Here is a 16,938-nt window from a genome sequence, read left to right on the forward strand (position 1 = left end):
TATTGTTTTGTGCAGTAAGATGATACAGAGCACGCTATCATGGAGTCCTGCTACTCCTCTGAAACTTACACCTTTTGCTGACCTCTTGCATGTACGTCTTATTACCCTCCATCTCATGTAGATGGCTGGATGAGCCTCTCTTTATATACAGGTCCCAGGTAACATGACCTTGGTCTTGAGCCTGCATGGTGTGTCTGTACCTCCATCTGCTGGTTGGAGGTCTTACACCATCCAACTATGATATGGCCCATAGGCATATCACCACACACCATACAATAGAAATAGATCACAAGCCATTGGTCACTTTTTATATGTGTCAAGGAACTAGCAAATATACCACCTGGAGTCAAGATTCTGGCTGAGACTCACAAGGTTCGATGCCAAGACTGAATATTTAGAAGGCAAGCGGCAAATAACAACAGATGCACTGTCACGCATTCCTGTTGGGAATCCGGAACAGGAGGATAAAAATCTTAATGAGGAGGTAGAGTCATACAGCTCACTCATAACAAAATTCTTATCTGCATCCACACGGAAGCTGGTGAAATATACCAAGCATAGAAAAGAGATGAAGAGCGTGCTAAAATCAGAGAATAAAATGAAATGGGATGGACAGAACATATTCCTAACAACATCATCCTACTTCAGGCAATGCAGACATCTCAGTACATTGGGTAATTTATTAACCTACAGTGAGATTGGTTATTCCAAGAACCCAGACTCAAAATCCTTCAAAGATTAGGGACAAAGAAACATGCCAAAGTGCTGTACTAGGGCACGGCAATCAGTTTGGTGCTAGGAATTCCCAATGCACTAGAGAACATTGATTCAAGCTGCACACCGTGTGAAATCCATTGCCAAGAAGGAAAAGGAACCTTTGATGATATCATCATTTCCATCCGGACCTTGGGAACGTCTTAAAATGGATCTGCCTGAGCTTAAATGGGAAGACATTCCTCAAACTTGCTGACTATCACTCCAGGTGATTTAAGGTTAAATGTCTTCATGGAACAACCTGAGAAGCACTCATGAACTCACTACAAAAGGCTTTTGTTACACACCGCATTCCGGATCTTGTCATTCTAGATAATGGTCCACCATTTGCGAATAAGGATTCGATAAATTTATGGAAGACTATGGATTTGTCAATGTAACTACTTTCCCCGGGTATGCACAAACACATGATAAGGCTGAGCAAGCAATGTTGAGCCACCATCCCACACCACAACAGAATAGATTAACCTCATCAGACCTCTGATGGGAAGAAGATTATGCACTAAATATCCTTCTTCCACATATGCTCATACCGTGTCAAAAAACCTCCGACATCGCAAGAATAAGGGAGAAGGGGCATGAGTATTGTGCAAATCACACAAAGAATTACAATCAACACCATAGAATGTAGGACTGAACAAAACTCTATCCAGGTAGACCAGTCAAGGTGATGCCCAACTTGGTGTCAGAGACCCAGAAGCAAGCAAGCCAAGTACTGGAAAAGGCATAAAGCCCCAAATCTCATCTGGTTGAAACAGAACATGGGAGAGTGAGAAGAAACAGAAACTCTTGTATATCAACAAGGAAAAGACCATCAAATAAATGGACCCACTATCCATACAATGTGGAGAACAACATGAACTGAGAACTAATAGTCCCTGAGGATTCACAAACAATTTGACAGAGTTCAAGAGAGAACTTGATACTAGACAGGGTAGATGCAGGAAGGATGGTGGGGGAGTCCAGAACCAAGGGGGTCACGGTCTAAGGATAAACCATCTTGAACTGAGATGAGGAGAAATTTCTCCACTCAGAGAGTAGTGAGCCTGTGGAATTCTCGCCCATTGAAAGCAGCTCAGGCCAAAACATTCTCTGTTTTCAAGAAGAAGTTAGATATAGCTCTTGGGGCTAAAGGTATCAAAGGATATGGGGGAAAGCGGGAACAGGTTATTGAGTTGAATGATCAGCCATGATCATAATGAATGGCAGCAGGGTCAAAGGGCCGAATGGTCTCCTCCTGCTCTGTGCACTGGTCTCCACCTTTTCACTGTTTCTAACTTGATGCATCTAAATCCTAAGCAACCTGAGAGAGACAGAAGAAAAAGGCCAAGGAGATTGGTGAAACCACCACAATGTTTATCTCTGTAAACCGAAGTTGAAGAGAGACTTTGGGGGGAGATGTCAGATAAATGTACAATGTTAAATATATATAAATATATGAGGCATAACTCAGTGGCCTCGTTGCGCCCAACTTGGTGTTGGGACGAGGTCATTGAGTCTTGCGAGAGGCCTCTGGCATGTTTCGTGAGATCCAATGAAATATCAGGAGGGATCGCAATATGGGTTTCGTCTTCACTGGGCATTGGACTCATTTAAATGTGCATGCGTCAGATTCCCCCGGTGCCCAGGACTTAGTAGCTGTACCTGAGAGATCTCACCTCAGTGCTGTTTAGTACTGGTCCACATAGACGTGGACCAGGCATAAAGGCACCTGGGAAGGTTTCCTAGGCCATTAGAGACTCTCGGGTGGTCAGGGGCAGGGTGGCACCCTAGCACTCGCCTGGCAGCCTGGCAGGTGCCAGGGTGCTCAGGTGCCAGGATGCCAGGGATCAGGCCCGGGGGAGCCTTACCAGGGGGACAGAGTGGGGTAAGGGGGTGTCATAATATACACCAGTATATCATGGTGCAGGCACACACACTGATGGACATACACTAGGACCAATCAACATGCACAAACACCGCAGCCAATCACCAGTTAGAACACATGCACTATAAAAGGCAGAGGGCATCGCTTTTCCCGCTCATTCTGGATGCTGCCTCTCAGAAGCACAAGAGCTCATCAAGTGTAGTACAGACTCATACCACGCGCTGAGAGATTCAACTGGTTCGGACAGGCACAGGTCTCTAGTTAAACTAGCATCGTGTAAACCCATAGTTATCGTATGTCTATTATTTTATAAGTAGTTAATAAAATAGTGTTGAACCTTCTTCAGTGTTGGTGACATATGTCTGCTTCACAAGTCCACAGTGCCCAACACTTCAGGGGGTGTTTCCGGGTTGGAGGGAAGGGGGGCTGATGACAATGGGGCAGCCTTCCAAAATGGTGCCCTGATCTGCAAGGAGGCATTCCTGTATCCTACCATTTGCAAGTCATTAGCGGGTCCAACCTCATTCTCCGGAGTCTCCGCAATTCCCCTCCCCCGATGGGCCAATGAGCTCTGGTGCTCTGTATCGTCTGACAATGCCTGACTCTTGCCCACTGTAGCACTTTCCACGGTCCACCTGGGTCATCCCTGCATACGAGCTGGCCATTCCAACACACGGTCCCATTGGGTCTCTGGGTTGATGGTGGTGGGAACAGGTGAGTGGTGTGAGAGGGGGTGGGAAGCCCAGGCCACATACAATGTCCGCCCATTCCCCACTGCCCTGGTCAGCTCACACCGAGCAGCCAGGCAGGTTATAATGTTGGTAACAAGTGTTTAATGTGAACAAATATGTACAGATTTGTGCCCTAGCCCCTATAACTGAACTGTGCCCTGCACCCGTGCCAACTTAAGATGTGTCTAACTTTCTGGCCTTACGGGCCCTAACGCTGTGTCAAGGTGGATTCCCAGACGGTACAGCAGGAGTGGAGGCAGCCTGCTGCGATTCTTGCCCTGCGACCTGGGTCCCCGTTGGCAGACGTCTTCTGGGCGACCGTGCCTGGACGGGCCCAGTTGTTGATCAGGTGTCCCAGGTGGCGTGGTGCAGTGCTGCCCACCGGATGCCCACCAGGGACAGGAGGAGGGGGTGGGAGTCCGAGGTGCTGTGGTGTTCTCCTCTGTGAGAGTCATTGGCAGGGGCCCCATCATCTCCTCCTCCCTCAGGGTGCCTAATGGACCTGGACTACTCCATGGGATGGGGGTGCGAGGAAAGGTAACCCCAGAGGCTCCCCTGCCATCTGGCGCTGCCAGTCCTGGAAACCCACTCTGATCATGACCAGGGTCCGCAAGCACGCGGCCATGGAGCACAGGGAGTGGACTATCTCCATCTGGGACTGCACCACATTACACGTTGACTGTGCCACCACCTTCTGGGATTGTGTCACATCAGCCAGTGACTGCACCATCTCCTTCTGGGACAGGGCCTCCTCCCTCTGCCACGTTGGCCAGTGCCTGGACAATGCCGCCGACGTTCCCAGCCATGGCCCGCTGTGATTGGGCCATGTTCAGGAACGCCGCTGCAATGTCCAGGTGGCTCTGCCACATGGCTGCCTGTGAGTCTGAAACCCTGCCCTGGGCCTGGACCAGTGCCTGCACACAATGCCCCAGGGGGAACAGAAAACAACAGTGTTAGACAGTCCAACACATGGAGCCCAGGGGGTGAGTATCTGATGGCCTCAGTGGCCAGGGCACCCGGCCATGGCGGCCGGTATGGGTGTTGGCATGTGGGGCAGGGTGGGAGTTCAGCACCCACCGTGCGGGGGGGGGGGGGGGGGGGGGGGGGGGGGGGGGGGGGGGGGGGGGGGGGTGGGGGGGGGCTGTAGGGTTATGGGTGTGTGGGACGGGGGTTAGTGCCAAGGGCACAGTGTTGTCTTCTCACCCTGGCTGCCCTGAGGAGGTTGTGCGGCGTTTTACGCACCGCTGGCCGTTCCGGACTATGTTGCCCACAGCGCTGACCGCCTCTGCCACCTGCACCCAGGCACGATGAACGGCGACGGCTGGCAGCTTCCTTCCTGGGCCGAGGTACAGGGTCATCCTTCTCACCTCCATGGTGTCGCGGAGTGTCTGAAGCTTTGCGCCCGTGAAACGTGGGGCCGCGGGTCTTACTGCCACCTTGTTGGCTGGGATGGTGTGTGTGGGGAGTGCAGTGTGTATGTGCGGCTGCAGCCTGTCAGCCTCCTGAGTGTCAATCACAAAACTGGCAAATCCAGCACCGTTTCTCGTTAGAATCGATTGTGTTCCATGTGGCAGCAGTGCTAGCCCCTAATAGTAGTTGAATTGGTCCAGGTGCGCTGCCAGATTTACTCGGGAAAGTCCATGAATTCTGCGTTGGCGTCAACATGGAGAATCCTGCCACATGAATTTCTTTCCCAGATCAGTTCCCAGCAGAGTCTCCCAGTCAGATGAAATGTCCAACCCCACCTCCTGCTCCTGGCTTCTTTGAGCTGATAAACAGTGACAGGAACCCAAAGGAACCAGGATCCCCTCAGGGTATAGATACTCCCCACAGGGATGAATGATCTACTGTCTTCCATGAGAGGAACCAGAAGGGCACAGGCAGATGGTGAGAGGAGAAATGAATGCTGTTTACGAGAACCTCCCAGAGCTCAGGGTCAGCAGTTTAGGTCAGTAGTCTGGAGGGGTTGACCACTGTTCCTCCAGACCCTGCAAGTTCATTTCCAGCCGGGAGTGCAGGAACTCTCAGGTAAGCACCGGTACGGGGCAGCAATTCTCTAGGCAAAAGGCCAGGTAGTAATAATAATAATCGCTTATTGTCACAAGTAGGCTTCGATGAAGTTACTGTGAAAAGCCCTCAGTTGCCACATTCCAGCGCCTGTTCGGAAAGGCTGGTACAGGAATTGAACCCGCGCTGCTGGCCTTGTTCTGCATTACAAGCCAGCTGTTTAGTCCACTGTGTTAAACCAGTGGATGATGGTCTCCTCATCCAGGTGCCCCTGCCAGCTCCAAGCAGGGCCTGCTCAAGGTACCGGCAACTCGGGCAGTCGCCCGGGCGCCATGTGCTAGGGGGCGCCATCAATGAGTGCGTGACCGGCGTCAGAGACCTGCCGACAGAGAGACGGCCCGCCGATCGGTGAGTCCCGATCAAATACCAGGTAGTCCCGATCAAATACCAGGTCACTCTGCCCCCCCCCCCCGACCCGACCCGACCCCCCCCCCGCCCCCGACCCGACCCGACCCCCCCCGACCCGACCCCCCCGACCCGACCCCCCCGCCCCCGACCCGACCCCCCCCCGCCCCGACCCGACCCCCCCCCGCCCCCGACCCGACCACCCCCGCCCCCGACCCGACCCCCCCGCCCCCGACCCGACCCCCCCGCCCCTTACCCGACCCCCCCGCCCCCGACCCGACCCCCCGACCCAACCCCCACCCCCCCCCCCGACCCGACCCCCCCCCCCCCGACCCACCCCCCCCGACCCAACCCCCTACCCCCCCCGACCCGACCCCCCCACCCCCGACCCCGACCCCCCCGCCCCCGACCCCGACCCCCCCCCGCCCCCGACCCGACCCCCCCGCCCCGACCCGATCCCCCCCGCCCCCGACGCCGACCCCCCGACCCCCCCCGACCCGACCCCCACACCTCCCAACCCGACCCCTCCGACCCGACCCCCCCACCCCCGACCCGACCCCCCCGACCCGACCCCCCCCGACCCGACCCCCCCCCCCCCCGCCCCGACCCCCCCCGCCCCGCCCCGACCCGACCCCCCCCCGCCCCCGACCCGCCCACCCCCCCCCCCCCGACCCGACCCCCCCGCCCCCGACCCGACCCCCCCGCCCCCGACCCGACCCCCGCCCCCGACCCGACCCCCCCGACCCAACCCCGACCCCCCCCGACCCGACCCCCCCCGCCCCCGACCCGACCCCCCGACCCCAACCCCCGACCCCCCCCACCCGACCCCCCCCCACCCCCCCGACCCGACCCCCCCCCCCCGACCCGACCCCCCCGCCCCTACCGACCCCCCCGCCCCGACCCCCGACCCCCCCCCCCCGACCCGATCCCCCCCGCCCCCGACCCGACCCCACCCCCCCCGCCCGACCCCCCCACCTCCCGACCCGACCCCCTCCGACCCCCCCCACCCCCCGACCCTCCCCCCCCGACCCCCCCCCCCGACCCCGACCCGACCCCCGCCCCCGACCACCCCCCCCGCCCGACCCGATCCCCCCCGCCCCCCGACCCGACCACCTACCCCCCCGACCCGACCCCCCCACCTCCCGACCCGACCCCCCCCGACCCCCACCCCCCGACCCGACCCCCCCCGACCCGACCCCCCGACCCCGACCCCCCCCCGCCCCCGCCCCACCCACCCCGACCCCCCCTGCCCCCGACCCGACCCCCCCCGCCCCCCGACCCCCCCCCCCGCCCCCCGACCCCACCCCCCCCCGCCCCCGACCCCACCCCCCCGCCCCCGACCCCACCCCCCCCCGCCCCCGACCCGACCCCCCCCCGACCCGACCCCCCCCCGACCCGACCCCCCGACCCCCCCCTGACCCGACCCCCCGACCCCCCCCCCCCCCCCCCCCCCCGAAGGGCGCCGAAGTTCAGCTTGCCCTGGGCGCCAGCAACTCTAGGGCCGGCGCTGGCTCCAAGTAGTTTGGAAATGGATGCATCCTCTGCGGAGAGGTCTCAAAGAGAGGCCTCAGGAATCCTGACCATCAAACAGCTGAGACATATCCCCATAGGACATCCCTACCAAACTGTCCCTGCACCATATCACGTTTATAAAATATTATTTTATGGGATTTGGATATCCCTAATTGCCCCTGAACAGAATGGCTTGCTGGGCCATTCATATGTAGGCCAGCAGTCGCAACACTCACTATTTTAAAATTTATGGGGCTGTATTCTCCATTTCTGAGGCTAAGTGTCGACGTGAATGGAGAATCCATGGGAGTTTCACGACAGGAAAATCGGCGCAAGCCCCTCAATGATTCCGGTACCTGCGAGGGGCTTGCACCCGCGCTGTGGGAAACTCCCACGGATCGCGCCGATAATGGTCGGCGAATGGCCGAGTGCCGGGCCACGCGTGCGCAGGGGTGATGACCTGCACCGATTGTGCCCTAAAACATGGCGCCAGCCATGCTCGAACCCTGACCCGCCAACCGCGACCCCACAGCCCACCCCCTGGCCACCCCACACCAGTCCCCCCAGTACTAGCAGAAGCCACCCCGGCCAGCGGCACAGATCCCAGACGAATGTGGCGGCGCTGGACACTGTCCGCAGCCGACACGCTGGGTTCATGACCGCTAGGACCACGCGTGGCCCGCGCTGTTGGGAACTCGGCCCATTGGGGTGGAGCACTGCAGGTGGGTCGGCCGAAGACGAGCCAACGGCGTTGAATCGGCGCACGCTGCACATCACGATGATGCCGGATTGAAGGGGGCGGTGCATTGCGGACCGCGGTCAAACTCCCGCCGGCTCTGATTCCGCCGTCCGAATCCATTCCCCTCCCGATCACCGATCACGATTATCTGCATCGGGCTATGGAGAATCCTGTCCCAGATCTTTATGGAATTCAAATTTCACCCTCTGCCATCTGGTGGGGCAGTGGGGGGGGGGGGGGGGGGGGGGTTGGATTTAAACCCTGGCTCCCCAAAGGATTACTATGGGTCTACTAGATTACTAGTCCAGTGACAGTACCATGACACTACCTCCCCTTGCATTCAAGCAAAGTATTATAGGATAGAGTAAACATTCAACAGGAAGTATTCTAACCTTTTATTTTTTTTATGCATTTAGAATGAAATCATTATACTAATGAAGAAAAAATTATGTTAAATGTTACATCCATTATTAGGCAATTTCTGCCATGCACCCACCCCTCGAGATATTGCCCACATCATTGTGATACACATGCCACAATTTGGAAACCCACCCACCCCTGGGGTATATTATCCACATAGTGCACCCCCCTACCTTAAATTTGAGAAATACGACCGTAAGAAGTCCTTTTCTTTGACTGAATTTCTGCCTCCTATATTTCAAGGCACATTTTTACGGGCCATCTTCCATGGAGAAGCAGGCTCATGGGGCAGAGTATGTACAGACCCTTTGCACTTTTACCACACTTTAGAAACTCACAATAACTTTTCTGATGTCACAGTAGCTGCTTTATAACATCACAAAGGAATTCAGCCGCATTCAGCGCTTACCTGTTTCAGTGAACCCGAAAGAGAACTCCTATAAATTATTCTTCAGCAAGGGCCAAGGTGAACTGAGTAGAATGTAATTCAGGTCACCAGTTCGAATGACATATTGCTTCGGCTTGACTGGAGGAAGGCAGAATTGAAGTCTGCAGTAGTTAAGGAGTTTCAGCATTTTGAGGTCCCGGAAATTACTAAAACTAATTGGAGATTGTGCAAAGAGTTTTGATTAGAATTTACAATAAGATGCAGGGAGAAGCACAATGTGCATTTGTTCCAAGGCCGCTTTAAGATTAGTTTATTGGAGTACTGAAGATATATATCGCAATATGTAGAAGAGAGGCTGTGTCTCATTCTCCAGTCACAGGCCAGACATTTCCCACAATGAGGGGAACCAGAAGAGTCAAAGCAGCTTCCTGTAGTCCAAGTCTATGTACAGCAAAGGGAAAGAAACATCATGGGCGCGATTTAGCTAAATGGGAACAAATCCCATTTCGCCACATGTTTCCCAGTGCTCGCAGCGCCAAGAAACATTGTGCTATTTAACGTGCCCCGGTTAGCTGGGGGCCTCAGTGGGTATAGTGCGGCATAGCCCCCTTTTCTGCACTGAGGTGCTCCGCTTGCTTAAAAACGGAATCCTGATCTCTGGAGCCCCCAACATGAACCCTGGCCCCTTAGCCCCCTTATCTCCCAGCCCCAACACACTATGAAGCCCCCCCACCCAAAAACCCCAACATCTGCACAGGGAACACCTGGCCCAAGCACCACCGCAAGAAAAATGCCAACCTGGCATGCTGGCACCCAGATGGCACTGACAGGTACTACCCTGTCCAGCAGGCACGCACCTGGGGGCTTCCAATCTCCTGGGAGACCCCCACAAGTGCCATTCCATCTGGTCCCCATTTGTGAAAGGCAATACTGAAAGGCGCTTGCCCATTGTCTCTGAAACAAAGGAGATAAATGCCAACTCCTCAGGTGCCTCTGGAAAGTGCATATTAAAGTAAGACTAGCTGACTCGCTCTAATATGCAGATTTGCCTAAAAGTGAGCCTGGCCACAATGGGCGGGATTCACATCGCAATATCTCGTGAGATAACGTGATATCTCGTGAGGCGCTGCGAGCCAGATAGATCCCAGGAGCGGGGTCTCCCAGCTTCTATCATCCACGTTGCACCACAGCGCATTACGTTTCAGGTGCAACATGGCCATTTGATCACATTCCATGTGTAGGTGAGATGGGTTTGAGTTCCTGTAATGGATCCGAATCTCATGGTTTCATGTTGAAAGTCACTCAAGCTATGGAACTGTCAATGTTGAGAAAATGTCCTGAGGTGAAATTTATAATCATGAAGGTTCAAATCAAATAAAAAGATATGGACCTAAAATATCTTTTGTGTCTTTAACTCCCAGCTTCACATTCACGCAAGTGGGTTTTTTTTAAACCTTACCTTTTTTGGTTGTGGCCTGCAACAATGCCTTAAATGATAGCTGCTTAGGCCACATATGGATCTGATACAAACACAGCTTTCAGTATCCTTGAGGTAGTCACACTGTCTGTGGCCAACTGCTCTGTGCTGATGTCATGCAAGATGTCTGTTATCCTGTTAAGTTGCTTTGGCAGGTTGTCCAATAAATTATATAATTCTATGTGTCATGGCAGCAGTTGGCTGATCCCCTGTGCACCGCACTTGTTGTCCTCATCAGAGCTAGGAGGGGGGCCTAACACTCTACTGAGCCTTTTCCACGTGGTTCATGCGAGATGTTTGCTCATGTGCAGACAGGCGTTTCTATCTGGCTGTCAGGCAGATTGTCAATGTCGGAGCTTTTGCCAGTGTTGGGTTGAGCAGGCTGAAGATGCATCACCAGGTGGATGTTCCTCTCCTGAGTTGTCTAAAGAACGAAGATCTAACTCATGTGAAGGACCTAGTGGATAATGAAAAGGGATGACCTCAGATGGCAAATAGAGGCAAGTTATCAGGAGGTGACAGCTAGAGACTACAGATTGAAACTGTGAAACTTGTTGTCACTTTGCTGAAGAGTCTGAAGAGATACAAACTTACAGATACGCGGCTCTGCTGTTCTATCGCGTTGCCTACCTAATAGTCATGGTTCTTTCTGGATCACTGAGGAAGATGGCGTCTGAAATCAATCACCTGCTCTTTACTCACCTTCTTTGTAAAATGGGCTGATTTGTCCCATAGAAAGATTGAAAGTTAATGGAAGGCTGTTGTAAAAGGCAGCTGCAGTGCCTGAGACTTGTACGTGTTCTGGATGTATTGAGAGATGCAGTTGCTTCAAAATTGAATGAGGACAGTACTCAGCCAGTGACAGAGTTGGGATATTTCCGGTGGCGGCCATGAAGTGACTGGTTGCTCATTTGGTGGCTCCTGCTCAAGGCAGAATTTTTTTGGTCTTTTCCCCGCCCCAAGGGCAAAGAATTTGAGGACAAAAAGTACAAGAGTGCTCGGGGTGGTAATACTCCTCTGGTATGGCTGGTGAATAGATCCACAGACAAGGAGTGGTGCAAGAAAGAAAGAGCAGCGGGAGCAGGAGAGTCATCGTGGTGCGCCACAGATAAAGATATAGGAGGACAAAGGGGGGGGGGGGGGGGGGGGGGCGCTGCCCGCCCAGTGGTCAACGGAGCAGTTTGTAGAGTTTCTGAACAATAAATTTAGAATGCAATGAATTAGTGACCAAAAAAATGTTGGGAGGGGTTATTGGGTTACGGGAATAGGGTGGCAGTGAGGGCTTAAGTGGGTCGGTGCAGACTCGATAGGCCGAATGGCCTCCTTCTGCACTGTATGTTCTATGTTCCTATGTTCTAGGAGGCTGGCAGCATTGACTGCCTCTGCGGCCCAACCTGGGGAAGAGGGTTTTCCTCCGTTTCTCAGTGACATGAAGCTGTGGGACCATCTTGGATCCCCTTTTATACCTCAGAGGGATGGATTGCCCTTGGGATGCAGGTTCTATGTGAACCATCTTGTTGGCTGCAGTGTGTGTGGTTAGTGGAGCGCTTAAAACATCTCCAGCTGCCAGGCTCTTTAGCGCTAACTCTGGCCCCAGTGGTTGGAACGCCGGCTGAGCTGGGAATTGCTCTGAATTCGTGCCAACAGAGTGCTGATCCATTTGCATGTCCTGACTCACTTTCCGAATAGCTCCCCCAATGGGAACATGAATTGCACGCTATTGAGTCCTGGCATCAACACTTAGACTCCCAAAAGGAGAATCCTGTCCCTTGTCTCGTCCTGATTTTGAGGACCATGCTTTGAATTGCCCAGGCCCTGAACTCTGAAACACCCTGTCTAAACATTCCGGGTGATTCTCCGCACCCGCGAAAAATCGCGAAGTTGGCTGTTAAAACGGGCGCCTTTTACGACGGTCGGGAAGGGTCCATTTCCCGACGTATTCACGTCCGGGAAATGGGCTAGGAATGCGGCCGCGTCAATCACGTGCGCGATGACGATGGAACGCGATGACGATACGACCACGCCCACGTGACGCCGCCCGACGCCGTAAAAAGGCGCGGGCGAGCACAGAATCTGTCGGCCATGATGTCGGAGCTCAGGAGAGCTGCCCCTCGATTTGTTGAGGCCGATGTCGAGACGCTGCTCGATGCCTTCGAGCAGAGGAGGGGCATCATCTGCCCGCGTAGAGGGCATCGCCAACCTGCCAGCGCTGTGTGCCAGGCCTGGCGTGAGGTGGCTGCTGCCGTTAGTGCTGTGGGGCAGACCCCTCGCTCAGCAGAGCAATGCAGAAAAAAGATGCGCGACCTCACCAGGGCTGCCAGGGTAAGTGCCAAGAGGGTGCCCCCTGGTCACACCATCCTTCCCCCCTTAACTTAATCACCCACCTCCCCCCCTGGCACGGGGGGTGGAGGGGGATTGGGGCAGAGTGAGTTGAGGGTGGTTCACAAAGTTGTCACAAACCCTGCGCTCTGGCCCCTGTGGAGAGATGCAATGGTCTTATGACAACATGACCCCCAAATTGTGCCAGTATCTGAACGGACTGCTGATACCTGCCGTATTGTACCTATGTCCCCTCCCCCAACAGGCCAAGACCGCTCACAACACCCGTGAGCGGCACCAGACTGGAGGGGGTTCGCCCAACCTGCACCCCCTCACCACGTTTGAGCAGAGGGCAGTGGACCTTGTTGGGGGGTCTGGCACCTGGGAGGTCGCGCTATGCGAGGTTGGCGGAGCTGCAACAAGTGAGACAACCCTCCATGACAAACACCCCCCCTCCCACATCCTCTGTCCCTTCACACACCCTGCCCACTTGGACACCTCCCCCATCCTCTGTCCCTTCACACACCCTGCCCACTTGGACACCTCCCCCATCCTCTGTCCCTTCACACCCTGCCCACTGGGACTGTCCAGCGCCCGGCCGAGCGAATCTAAATAAGCCGTTTCATTCTCTTCCCTAGGACGTGATGCCGAACGACCAGGGCCGTCTGCCTCCAGGCGGAGACACGCATCTGGCCACACCTCACCCAGGGCTGCACAACATTCGGTGCCCGATCAGTGGGGAGTCCCATCCTCCCCAACAGAATCTGTGGAGCAGGACGCCCAGAGGGCGGCGACACAGCAGGGTAGCATGGTGGTTAGCATAAATGCTTCACAGCTCCAGGGTCCCAGGTTCGATTCCCGGCTGGGTCACTGTCTGTGTGGAGTCTGCACGTCCTCCCCCTGTGTGCGTGGGTTTCCTCCGGGTGCTCCGGTTTCCTCCCACGGTCCAAAGATGTGCGGGTTAGGTGGATTGGCCATGCTAAATTGCCCGTAGTGTCCTAATAAAAGTAAGGTTAAAGGGGGGGTGGTTGTTGGGTTACGGGTATAGGGTGGATACGTGGGTTTGAGTAGGGTGATCATGGCTCGGCACAACATTGAGGGCCGAAGGGCCTGTTCTGTGCTGTACTGTTCTATTCTATGGAAACAGAAATGGCCCGCAATCGCCCTGCGGCCTCTCACCTGGACGATGACACAGAGGAGACGTCAACACAAGACGACCTCGAGCTTGCGGCACTGCTATCTCCCACACCATCCACCATCCCAGAGACACTCACCCCGGCTGGCCTATTTAGTGATGAGGCTCCTGGGTCACAGTCTGGTTCGCACATCACAGCTGAGCAGGTACAGCAGGTGGAGGTCGGAGCAGACGAGGGCCCGGACTGGCGGAGGCCAGGCCAGGCCCAGCATGCAGCTGGCTCCCAGACGTTTTCTGAGTTCCTGGAGTTTCTCAACCCACCCGCACAGCCGATGCCTCAAGAAACCCAGGGAAACAATGACGGGAGGAGGGCTGCCTTCCTGGCTCTGCAGACGCTGTTAGAGGAGTTGAACCACGTCCACGAGCAGGGAGTGGTGCCGCTCATGGCAGAGACCCAGTCCGACACCGCACGGGAGGCATCCGCGGTGGAGGCAATGGGTCAGGTTATGCAAGGCATTGGGGTTAATGTGCACATGTCATCCTCGGCCCTGGACAGGCAGCAATGTGCCAGAGCCAAAACGACATTGCCGGCGCCCTGCGGGCCTTGGCCCAGTCTCACCAGGTCATGGCCCAGTCACAGCAGTCAGTCGCCGAGAGCATCAGCCGCCTGACACATGTGCTGGATGGCGTCTTGCACTCACAGGTTGAGGTCGCACAGTCCCTGGCGGGAATGTCTAACTCCCTGGACTCCGTGATTATCCGCTGAGATATTGGCTGATGACGCCTATACGGAGGCCTCAGACCAATGCGGAACATTGTTAACATTAAACGCACTGTTCCACCTTACTTGTAATACCGTGTGATTGTTCCACAGCCACAGGAATCGTGATGGTGACCGAGTGTCGCTGGGGGTGACGGGTGGTGAAACCTCGGTGCCGGGTGTGCAGTCCCTGCCCCTACCCCCACCCCCTCCCACAGCTAGCCCTGGATACCGTTGCAGGCCTCCAGGGCTGGCAGCGCCAGGTGTCGGTGGCGCGACGGGGCACCTCCCCGCTCGCACCTCTGTCCCAAAGTGAGGCCCGGGGGCCACCGGGCTCCCCGAGTGAGGAGGAGGTTTCGGGGCCTGTCCCATTAAGTCCATCACGGGACGTCCCGAAATTCTCGGCCTCCCCCCGTCCCATCCCTGGTGCATCGGGTGGGCAGCAGGCAGAGCAGGGTGGCACAATGTCACCCGAGACGCCCGCAGAGCAGCCTGGCCCATCAAGGCCGGGTCGCCCCAGGAAACGCTTGGCCAAGGAGAAACGAGTCGAAGGGGGCGATTCGCAGCAGTCCTCCTCCACTCCTGCTGTATCATCTGGGGAATCACGTAGACGTAGTGGTAGGGCCCGTAAGGCAACTAAGATAGACACTGAGTAAGTTGGCACGGGTGAAGGGCACAGTTTAGTTGTAGGGGCTAGGGCACCTGTAAATTATTGTTAACATTAAACGCACTGTTCCACCTTACTTGTAAAACCGTGTGATTGTTCCACAGCCACAGGAATCGTGATGGTGACCGAGTGTCGCTGGGGGTGACGGGTGGTGAAACCTCGGTGCCGGGTGTGCAGTCCCTGCCCCTACCCCCACCCCCTCCCACAGCTAGCCCACGCGGGCACGTGATGGAGTGTCCGTGACGAACTCAGCGGCCACCAAGGTGGATGGTTCAGCTATTAGCATGGGTCAGACTCTAACGATTCTGAGCTCACAGCTCTTCGCAGAGCGGGCTGTCATCATTCCACATGGCACTGATCACACCCGCTGACACAGCCATCAATGTTGTGCCATACCGTCTGGACCCAGTGGTAAGGGTGATGTCGAAGTGGAGCAGTGTACACTGAGAGGGGGTGGGGGTGGGGGGGGGGGGTTGTGGTGGTGGCAGTTGTGTGTTGACCCTCTGCACGACTAGCGATGCAGGTGGTGGTTTGGTGTTCAGCGGGGACGTCACATGCGATGCGTGAACCGTGCTGCCACCAAGGCGTTGAGTGCCCGCCGTCCTCGCCGGGTCCGTCGTGCCGCCTCCTGGACATCACCAGCACCTGGGTCGTGTCTGCGTGCTGCGCCCGCCACTCCACCAGCCTCCTCCTCCTCCTCCTCCTCCTGCTCCTCCCTCTCCTCCTCCTCCTCCTCTTCCTCCTCTGTGCTGGCACCACTGCCACTGGCTTCTCCCTCCGCTTCCTGCAGCAGGTCATCTCCCCTCTGCATCGCGATGTTGTGCAGCGCACAGCAGACCACAACAATGCGAGCGACCCTTTCGGCCTGGTACTGCAGGGCCCATCCGGAGCGGTCCAGGCACCTGAATCTCATCTTCAGGAGGCCAAGGCAGCGCTCCACCACACCCCTGGTTGCTGCATGGGCCTCGTTGTATCGTGTTTCCGCATTGGTCTGAGGCCTCCGTATAGGCGTCATCAGCCAATATCTCAGCGGATAATCCCTGTCGCCTAGCAACCAGCCACTCAGCCGGGGGGGACGTCCCTCAAACATCGCAGGAATGAATGACTGCGCCAGTATGTAGGAGTCATGCACACTCCCTGGGAACCTTGCACAGACATTCATGATCCTCATGTGGGGGTCGCATACCACCTGGATATTCATGGAGTATGTCCCCCTTCTGTTTGTGGACACGTCCCTGTCCCCTGCAGGCGGGCGCATGGGGACGTGAACACAATCGATTGCCCCCTGCACCATCGGTATCCCGGCCACTCTGGCAAATCCACGAGCTCGTGATTCATGAGTTGCTTGGTCCTCGGGAAAGGTGATGTAGCGGTCCGCGATGGCATAGAGGGCGTCGGTCACATCCCGGATGCACCTGTGCACCGATGACTGGAAGATCCCGGAGACGTCCCCGCTCGGAGACTGGAAGGAGCCGGTCGCATAGAAGTTAAGAGCGACCGTCACCTTGATGGCAACTGGGATCGCGTGTCCTCCCCCCGTTCCACGTGGGGCGAGGTGCGCCACGAGGTGACAGATATGTATCACCGTCCGCCTACTCAGCCGGAGTCTCCTCCTGCAGGTGATGTCCGTCATTGTTAGGAAAGAGACCCGGACACGGTACACCCTCGGCTTTGGTCGTCGCCTCTGGTGCCGTGGCTGCAGCCTCACTCTCTCCTCCTCCCCCTCCTCCTCCTCTC

At 56.2% G+C, this 16,938-nt stretch overlaps 1 protein-coding gene across 3 annotated transcripts in view; it reads right to left on the reverse strand.

The window, feature by feature from the left end:
* LOC119965087 overlaps positions 1-8,766 on the reverse strand; it is a 65,192-nt gene extending 56,426 nt beyond the window's left edge. For all 3 annotated transcript variants that reach the window (XM_038795369.1, XM_038795370.1, XM_038795368.1), the window contains exon 1: positions 8,629-8,766. The gene's annotated coding sequence lies outside the window, so the exon portion shown is untranslated. The remainder of the gene's footprint in view (positions 1-8,628) is intronic.
* Between the last annotated feature and the right edge of the window lie 8,172 nt (positions 8,767-16,938).

Source organism: Scyliorhinus canicula, chromosome 4 (assembly GCF_902713615.1).
Source record: "Scyliorhinus canicula chromosome 4, sScyCan1.1, whole genome shotgun sequence".
Classification (NCBI taxonomy): Eukaryota; Metazoa; Chordata; class Chondrichthyes; order Carcharhiniformes; family Scyliorhinidae; genus Scyliorhinus; species Scyliorhinus canicula.